This window comes from Urtica dioica, chromosome 3, assembly GCF_054948205.1.
Source record: "Urtica dioica subsp. dioica isolate 48M chromosome 3, U.dioica_male_clone48M_v1_H2, whole genome shotgun sequence".
NCBI lineage: Eukaryota > Viridiplantae > Streptophyta > Magnoliopsida > Rosales > Urticaceae > Urtica > Urtica dioica.
Window position 1 is genome coordinate 2,230,665 of NC_142758.1, and position 10,984 is coordinate 2,241,648.

Sequence of the window (10,984 nt, forward strand, 5' to 3'; positions counted from 1 at the left end):
ATTTACTGCAAAATATGTCGACTCCAATTTTTTCTTCTAACACCCAAACACCCAATTTTCTAAACGCATTCACAATGGTATATCATCATAGCTTTTTTTTTCATCATTTAGAGAGGCAACTCTTCGTATCCTAATTATTTATCAAACAAAGGAAAAACCCTTTCTTATCTTTAATTCCAATCGTAAAAAAAAAACCATTTCCTTTCCGATCGTCACAACTCACAAATCAATTCATCACTTCAAAAAATTCATCCGCTCTCGCCCGCCTGCGCCAAGCCTCTTCCCTCCCCGTAGCCGACCTCAGCTCCGTCATTGTCGCCGACGAAGAAGGAAGGTAGCTTCGTCCTTGTCTCCTTCTTGCTATATCATTCTGAAACAACGTTGTGGTGTCTCGACTGAGTCTTCGTCGACGACATTAATTCGGGCCTAGAGAGACCGAAAGAGAGAGAGAGAATCCAAGATTGAAGAATAAGAAAGGTCGGATTGCATTTATCTCAAAGGTATTCTTCTTCTATTTTTTACTCAGAAAGAGGGTTCGGTGTTTATTGGGATTTATCGTTGGTTTTTTAGGGCATGGCCGACATTCAGTGAGGTGAACATGGAATCAAACAACCAGAGTCCATATTAGACTAGAGGTCAGAAAAGCCTCGAGTTCTTTTTTTTTTTTTTTTTCCGAATTTCGTGGCTATTTCAGAGTGTTTTAGGGTTTTTTAATTTGGATTCTACGATTTGAATGGATAACATGGAATTTTTTGTCATCTCTTCTCGATTCTGTGGCTAGGTCGAACTTTCTGAAATCAAATTTAGGGTTTTTATTTTTTTGTTTTTTGGGTTTGAAATTTGAAACTGATTTGATGACTTTGAAATTAGGTTTGTTTTTTTGAGATTCAACGATCATTCAAAATTGTTGATTGTATTTGTCTTAAGTGTTCTTTGTCAGATAAAATTAGGGTTTTCTTGCTGGAACCAGGGGTCTATAGACGAGTAAATAAGGACAATCTTGCTCCGTAACCTGTAAGATTGGTAGGGAAACAAAGAGGAAAATTAAAAATCTAGAAGCTTGGGCTGGGAAATTCATGGAGACTGAGAGAGAGAGAGATTTGAATGAGCGTGTGGATAGAGTGAGTGTGAGAGAGAGAGAGAGGGGGAGAGACCCACAATTGATCTCCACTAATATTTATCCCGGTAATTTAGCGAAATAGCCAACTCAAACCTTTAAAATTGCTAAATAGCCAAGGTTTTGTAAATACTAAGTAAATAGCCATTCCGATGACGTGGCCCAATAATAGGTTTTTTTATTTCCGAAAATTGCCCATGAGCATTTGAATTTTGAATTACTAATTTGAATTTTCGGATGAAATTAATTCCCGAAATTTTCGGAATTGTATTTCCTGATATAAGTGTGAACAGGATTTAGTCTATTAATGATCCATTTATTTTAGGAACTAAATGGACGTGGCAGTTGTAATTTTTTTTGTTTTGTTTTATATATTATTTCTTATATTTTTCGTCCAGATTTATATTGCATTCTTGATTTCTGTAGGGATCAGTAAACTAATGTAAATAATGTTGGTTGAGTGTTCATTTACATTTGCGTCGATAGGTTATTTACCCAGATTTACATAAGTCATGTTTCAGTTTAACCAATAACATCAAAATATATAGGTCTTAGTAATGACAAAGTTTACTCATATATATATGTTTCTTTGGATTAACGAAGAATCCAAAGTACCAAAAGAGTTAGCAAACATAAATCTCAAAATACACATCATTAAGTAATAGAATAAATTTTGAAATCCTGATGGTGAATTAAAAAGCAAGATAAACGGTTTAGACATCGTCGATGTTGAGTGAGAAACTAGGCTGGCTGCTTGGATTCTCATCAACCTGCTTTGTTACTTTCTTCTTCGTGACATATGGTGAATGTAGCATTGCTGGTTTCTTTATAACGCGTTTTGGTCTCTCATTGATGGCAAGCTTCACTGCAACTGGTTCGCCGTTCTTCTTGAGATGTAAATATGTGTAAATAAAGAAAAGGTAAAAAAAACTTAGATTGTGTGATATTTACTCAGATTTACTGCAAAATATGTCGACTACTATTATTTTCTTCTAACATCCAAACTCAGCAGTAAATATGTGTAAATAAAAATTTGATCCAAAAAACTTAGACTATCCAATATTTACTCAGATTTACTGCAAAATATGTCGACTACTATTATTTTCTTCTAACATCCAAACTCAGCAGTAAATATGTGTAAATAAAGAAAAGGTCCAAATAACTTAGACTATCCAATATTTACTCAGATTTACTGCAAAATATGTCGACTCCAATTTTTTCTTCTAACACCCAAACACCCAATTTTCTAAACGCATTCACAATGGTATATCGGGAAAACTAACACACTGATACATGATTTCATTTTATTGCGCATCAAGATATAGATATAACACATCAAGATTTATACATCAAACCCGTTCCAACAACATTTAAACAGTCAAAAGGATTTACAATAAACATAATAATCACTGAATGACACATGATTTTGTATTTAAATCACCATAGTCGGATCCCCCAAATTTCATTGTGATGAAAAGGGTTTTGTGTAAATTTTAGGATTAATGACCAATAATCCACGGATTCATTACACATAAGGAGAGGAATGTTCAATACCATCTAATTTCAAAATCGATTAAAAAAAAAATTTGAAAAATTTTAATATGTAAATCGAGGTTGAACATTAGTAAATAAGAGTTCCAATCGAAAAAAAATCACACATGCATACCTGTTACAGCCGGAGAGAGGAGCTGGTCTGAAAAATAGTTACAGTTCGTCGGAAGTCGCCAAAATAATTGCAGTTCGTCGGAGAGAGGAGCTGGTTTATGAAAATAATTCTGGGAGCGATTTTTTTTAATGGTAGAGTAAAAATCGGTGGGGAGATGATCGGTTTTAAATGCAGTTATTACTCCCTTGATTCTCGGAATCACGTTACCTATTTTATTGTTTTTTTTTTAAGTCAACCGTGTGTTATGGGCGGGAAAGTCTGGGCGTTTTGGTAAATTTAGAAGTGTCTTAAATGATATCTGGCTATTTACTTAGTATTTACAAAACTTTGGCTATTTAGCAATTTTAAAAGTTTGATTTGGCTATTTTGCTAAATAATTGTATTTATCCAGACTTCCGAAATTACATAGAGGGAGAGAGGAAGGACCTGGGGTCGTAAAAGAATATGAATATTGCTGTATATCAAACACAAGCTTGCACACTCTCTCAGTACCATTAATCGTGATGCAATCCAGATTTAGTAAACATCTTTAATGACTACATTTGGTTTCTAGGTGAAACACACAGGGGTTTCTTTGGTGCAAGTGTTATGCAGCTTTTTTATATTGTTTAATGTTTCACTTGAAATCAAATTTGGGGTTTTTGGATTTTTTGGGTTTGAAATTCAAAACTGATTTGATACTTTGAAATTATGTTTTTTTTTTAGATTCAACCATCATTCAAAATTGTTGATTGTATTTGTCTTTCTTATTATTTTTTTTTGGTTTTTTGGATTTGTCTCGACTTGAGTGTTCTTTGTCAGATAAAATTTTGAAGAGCACGCGTTAAGAATTGTTGATTGTCATTGTATTTGTTTTTTTTTTTTTTTTGGATTTCTCTTGACTTGAGTGTTCTATGTCAGATAAAATTTTGAAGAGCACGCGCTAAGAATATGCAAAGGCTCTCAAGAGAAGCACAACACTCTCTGCGAAGAACAATAGAAAAATATAGTGCTTATTGCCGTCTCATACTCTGCTGCAACAACTCTCCAAAAGTTAGTGAAGCGATCCAAACTCGTTATCTAAATGTGTGAATTATTGCCCCCACCGAGGATCAGGTTGGATTTTTTTAATGTCTTTTTGGCTTTATGGTATTAGTTTGTATAGTATCTAATTCATTTTTTTTTCATTTTGTGATATATGGTAGAAGTGTTTGAATGAGTGAACACTTTGTGACGATTTTGAGTGTTCTCATGGCTTTACGATGAAATTTGGAGGAAGACACGTGACTAATATTGTGAGTTTTTCTGGAATTTTTTACTTGTGCCTTTTGATTTTGCTATTTTTTGCGATGGGTGTAGTGTGAGCTTGAGAGTTTGCTTTCTTTCTTCCTTTTTCTCTGATTACGAAAGACAAAACAATTGACAAAGACCGAGACTTGCAGTTCTCAAGAAGAGCTGAAGATCCAGAGAGGAGTAATTGTTCCTTTCGCGGTCAAGTCGATCCTCTCGCTGGTCAAGTCGTAGCTCAGCTTGCAAGACATGACCGTCCTGATTGTGGCCACCTTCTCTCTCACGCTAGCCCATGCAAAAATTTTCTCTCTTTTAATAGTGAAATTATTGCGGCTTCTTCGAAGGGGTGTCTACAACACTTGAGAGAAAAATCGTAGACGCTCCGGGCTTAGCACATAAACACGAAGGACGTGAGGTTTTGTTCTTCCGAGCCCTTTTACCATTTTTTTGCGATGTTTCAATCGCAGGGGTTTCTCACTGGTACGATGTTCGGGGGACTCTTTGTTGTTGTAGGGTGACAATTGGCACTTGGAATGTTGTAGGAAGAGTGTTCTTGGTGAAGATATCATCGAGGATTGACTTTGCACCGTCGACGACCCCTCCGACATCTTCATTAGGTGAGTCATTAGGGATAAAGCTTGAAGATGGGATATTTAAACTTCCCCATTTCGAAACAGTGAATGAGAGTTGATAAATTCTGTATCAATTTTTTTTTTCTTTTTCTCAGAATTATGTATCCAATCTGGTCTCTGATGCAGCGGAGAATTCAAAGATATGAGATTGATTTATAAAAACCAAAATAAAAAGTAACGTAGCCGGATAGTCGAACTTGATCGTTGATTCGCGCACGAATAACCGATCGAAGAACCTTCCTTCGCCTATTGATTCGCTCGTGAATGCTAGACTCGGGGCATCCAATCACCGTTGATTCGCGCACGAATACCGGTTTTCGGGCATCAACTCGGAGCTCGCTCACGACGCTCGGATTTGGGAGAAACACTCAAGTTTCAATTTTTCATTTCATCAAAAATCTATCCATTACAAAATAGGTGCTCATGATTTATAAATGCATCAAGAGACTTTTCATAATCCAAAACCGAATATTAATGCATAAATTAAATCTACTTAATACAATAATAAAAGCTATAATTAAATTAATCGAGAAGAACACAAAACGTCATTTTGAAAGCCTAAACGTCAGAATTCGGCTTACATCCCGAGACCCCACTGTGTGGGTCTTGTTTACTAGGTCGATTCCACTCAGAAAACACTACTCTTTTGTCCGTTTCGGTGATCTCAACATTCTTGAAACTATAGCCCAGTTTGTCCTGCATCAGTCTCACTCTTCATGGGTTTACAGTACTTGAACCAATTTTTAAAAGCCAACTGCAATAAAATGAATAACTAAGAATCTCAACTAACAAATAGTCCCTTTATCTTTTCTGATGAATATGATGTACCGTGACAAATGATGTTTATTACGAGTAGCTAATTGGAATTTGGAATACACAATCTTAGGGTTCTAGAAAGTAAAATTTACATGTAAAATAAAGGTCAGAAGTCATTTTGGTTCTATCTTCGAAACCAAAGTGATGAAATGAGTGGCTCGCGATCTTTTAAGTCATATGTACCATTTCTTTTTTACAGGTTCCGAGAGTTGGTTCCTCTGAACGCAAGGAACGTGTTCGGAGCGGAAGACGACAAGCCGATCCCGAAATGTGAGGCAATCATCCGGAGGACTCTAAACAAGTCGGAGGAGGCGGAGAGGAGCAAGGACAAGAGCTACAAGGCGGAGATGGGTTCCTACCTGTTGGATCTTTTTGCGGCTGAGTACGACGAAGAATCCAAATTTATTATCTCTTACTTAATTTGATTTTTTTTTCTTTTCTATTTCTATTATGAAATATTTTACTCCCACGGTCATGGATAGATAGTACAATTTCATATTATTTTTCAATTGAATTTTACTTTGATGAATTTTGGTAAAAAAATTTAACATGTATTAAGAAGCCATAACACTATTTTAAAATAAATTTACCAACTAATATCTATAATCACCACGTGCGAAGTATTGATGACACATTTTTTCTTTCTGTTTTGTGGTAACCTCTGCAGAGCTTTCAATGTTCAAGCTACTTTCTCCCGTCTTTTAGACGAGATTGTGGATTGAATCCGTTAGTTCGTTGTGCTGAAGGTCTGATGTTTTTTCCTAAAATTTTATTGGTAAACCGCAACGGTATTTCTTATTTTGCGGAATCTTACATTGGCACATCGTCATTTTATTGGTGTTACTTTCTTGTACGAAGACTAAATTCCATAAAAAAATATCGGGTTCATTGGGATTGAATCTTATTTCGTCTATATTAAGAGGCTCTCACTTGCATATTTTTCAGTTTAAAGTTATAAAATTTCAGTCTTTTTTCTTTCAAAATAAAGTTTACTTTAATTACACAATTTCTTTTACTCGACCTCATATGTATTTCTCACATTTAGAAAGGGTGCGTATAAAACCATATCAACACAATTTCTTTTACTCAACCTCGTATGTATTTCTCTTATTCCTTATGCACTGCTGCTTTTGCTGGGCTCTGGTGCGACTTTGCTTGATACCAGCTGACAACAAGTCTATCTCTCTCAATTTCATTTTGAATTCATAGTTTTATTTATCAATTGAATTCACAGTTACTATGATGTCCTTTGTTGCCTGCTCCAGAAGATTTAGGGTTTGCTTTAGATTGGAATGATATTGTAATCTTTCATTTGTTATTTTTATTTTATTTTAATTCTATGCATGTCAGATGTTGCTCTACAAGAACAAAAGATCTTGTTTAGCTCTCCAACAACATTACTCCCTTATATCTAGCTCGCTGGTTCCGATTATCAAATTCTTCAACCGTTTCAAGTACTTAATTTTGGGGATTCTATATTTGCAATAAAACAGGGTTGCTCAAGTCTGTGTGGCTTGTGTAGCTTATTCAGGTTTGATCGTGACCGGATAAAGATTTTGTCGGTTTGTGGCTTGATTATTAAGTTATTTATAGCATTTTTCAAACGTGATTAGCTTATTTAATTAATGCCAATACCATGGTTGAATATTATTATTTTATGTTTCATGTTGCTTAAAGAACTCGCCGCAAAGTTTCTCTCCCAATGTTTCATGTTTTTGAGCGCCTCCGTTGTGAAATTCCATATGCATCCCATCAACCACGGAGACTGAGAATTACCGATAACGGCATCAATCATCACATATTGATATATATCCACCAATAAAGAGATAATAAGTGAATACTCCAAATTAAACTTTTAACTTCAACTACAAAATTAGAGTTTGCCATAATAGAACCAATATATCAGGCAATGCAAATCGCCAACACTGTTTATGAATAATTAAGCCCTCTATCGTACATTTTCCATCAGAAAAAGAACCATTAGTTATAAGTTTCAAACTATCGGGATGAGATAACTACTTTAACCAAGCAGAGGGACTTGGAGCAATGTCCCGAATGATTTCATCAAAATGGATAATGTTATATTTATGCTTTACGTGTATAATAAAGTACATTGTCGATTGTATTGAAGATCGTCATAGTTCATAATAGTAGCCTTTTTCTATAGAGATAATTCATATCAACATCGTCGTGACAGCTCTTGCAACGAGCCTTCCAAATCTCCTATAACACCAAGTTAATATTTAACATTACCCGCCATTCAAATAATGTACAAATTCAGGATAGTTAATTCCTTAAAAATATGGTGTGCAATACCGCTCGAAAAAAGTTCAAGATTCTCCTATAACACTATTTTAAAATAAATTTACCAGTTATCTATAGTCACCACGTGCGAAGCACGTGTTTCAGACTAGTATATATATATATATACATATATATATATATATATGTCCTAAATAATGACTGATGAGCTACTGTTGTTTATCTATATGTTTAAGATATATATTGGTGTTATTATTTAGCTACTATATGTTTCGTAATTTATAGTCTATCAGCAACGTCCCCCACAAACCGAGATGAATACAATCTTTAGCAATATTCCAATCTCGACAAATCTGAATGCCATTCACATAAAATACTTGCTTTGTTTGAGACACTAGTATACATGGCTAGTTCATGAATCATTCTTACCACATACAGGGCGGCCTAATATATTATGTGGCCTTAGAGGAAAATAAAAAATTAGGCCTTTTAAACTATCCCGAAGCATATTTTCAAACTATACCATGTGATTAGAAGGAAATTAACATACAAAAAAAAAAAAAAAAAAATCAATCTAACTAAATCACAACTGCCTAAAAAAAACCTTGAAAAATCAAACCCTCTAACAAAAAATAAGGAAAGAAAGAATTTAATTTTTTTTCTTTCAAATTTGTGATAGTCTAATAAATTACACCGCTTATTTTATCTCACCAGCAAGCTTTTTTCAATTCAAATTCTATGCTCTTTCTTTCTTTTTCTTAAGTTGCATTCACACGCAGAACAAGTCTAAAACAATTGGGTCAAATTGGCATGAAACGATGCTTCTTTCTTTCTAAATTTTGACTTTTCAACGTCAAATTTGGGCCTTTTTTCCCCCAAATATTATGAGGCCCAAGACAATTGCCTAAATGGCCTAATGGTTGGGCCGGGTCTGACCACATAAGCACTTGCCATTCTAAAAATGCTATCCTTACGTACTCTTCTCTTAGCGCCGTGCTTGTCACCAAGCAATCGGTTCTCAACTTGCACAAGATTTTTATGTTAGCATCTTGCGCTTTCTCGAGATCATCCATTCGCAATGTTTTAGAACTTAATTATGAACTTAAGAAAGTTGCAAAGTTTTACTATCGTGTCTTGAACGGGCTTTGACACAAAATGACAAATACCCAGCCAACAACCTTTGTAAGATACGTGAAGTCAGACGTCAACCATGTCAACTTGTCATCAACAATGACATCGTTTCTAGGTATGAGCGAATGAATCAAAGAGACTAAAGATATGACGGTGAGGTCTAGAACAACTTCAGGATTTAGATCTATTTCCATTGTAACCATCATTTGTTACCTTGACATGTTTGTCGTAACGGCATCGTAAGCAATGCATCTAGTCAAGATCTGTCATAGTCTTGCATATTTTATATGTACAGAATGTTCCCACTAAGTGAACATACACTTGTGAACCGCATATGTGATTTATGATCTAGGTACTTAAACATAAATTAATCACCGATCAATTTAAGTGTTCCACCAGGCTTGAATGTTTCATATTGTGATATAAATATTCAAACTAGTTATTGCAGAAGACTAAGGGTATGGATGAATGTTATGTTACTTTAATTTTATGAAATCAACTCTATTTTTATTCATATGATAAAAAATGTATGCTTCTTTTATTAATTTTATAAACAATGATTACATAAGATTCATGTAAGCCATAGACCCTAAGGCTATGTTTAGTTGGAGGGAATTAGGCCCATTCCAATGGATTCCAAAAAAAAAAAAATTATTTAGTTTTTTTTTTATATAACTTGGAATCAGGATTCTACACACTGATTATTACATCAATTTCATTCCATCACATAATAGAAACAATGAGCATTCCATTATCAATTTTTCCAAAATTATCCCTAACTATTAAAAAAAAAACATTTTTCTTTATGCTTGTTCTGAACTTGACCGTCATAAACTTTCGAGCTAAAAAAAAAAATCAGATCTAAAGTCACGGAGAGTGTGCGGGGAGAGTGCCGGTAAATTACAATTACCGCTATCAGATTCAAAGAAGTCGGAGCAAGAAAATTTGTGGATCTTGTCGTCGCCGAAACCATCGGTCTGAACAAGGATTCCATGGTTTAAACTATCAGTTCGCCAATTTTTTTTTTTTTTTTTTTAACAAGATAAGCTAAGATGGTACAGCTGAGGGTGGTTAAATTTGCAAATTTGACTTTCTATTCTATTCACCTGAAAAGTTTAAACCAAACAATGAAATGTCATTTCTATTCCATTCTATTGCTATTGCCATTACTATTGCTACTCTCATTCTAGTTTCACTTTTGAACCAAATATACCCTAACAGTTGAAGATGACTTTAGTACAAGTATCATATTGTTAATGAAAGGTTTATGAAAAGATCTACGGGGCCATTGGATTTGTACTCTTGTCTTAGGCGGCGCAAAAAAATCGGTAAAACCGTAAATCGGACCGAATCGTTGGTTTTTAGACCGTTGGTCCGGTTTTAAACGGTTTAAAATTTCACCGGTCCGGTCCGGTCCGATTTAAACTTTTAAACGGTCCGGTCCGGTCCGGTCTAAAAAGTCTAAAACCGCGGTTTAGACCAAACCTCCGGTTTAGTATAAAATTAAAAAAAAAAATTAATAAAAAATATGTCTAAAACGGTACGATCTAAGACGGTCCGGTCCAAAACGGTCTAAAAGAAACATGAAACATGAAAGTAGAAGGCTAATTTTTCCCAACAAGTATATCTTTTTAGCCTTCTACTATTTGTTGTATTCGATATTAAACATGAAACGACATGTTTTAACAAAGACTGAAAGTAATTATCTCCAGACATGTTTGTCTATCAGAAATGTTTAGCTTAATAATTCAATCACACCAAATCCATGTATAAGAAGCAGATGAACTTATTAAGAAAACATTCTCATGTAGAGAAAAATGCAAATATGCTAGACGTATATAGAATTTTTATAGTACAAAATGAACCTACGTTTGTAATTTAAGGGGAGACCTTGAAATTGCTAGAATTGGAATGCAATTTCGTGAATGGTCAGGAAAAATAAGTTGTATATCCATAATAGCTAGCTATACTTTGATTAAAGAAAAAAAAGGGGAAGAAAAATATTTGGAATAACAATTATTTGCCTACCAAAAAAATCATGCTTCACTATGATCGATTCCACGTCTCTGAGACGACAAATTCCTGATGTCA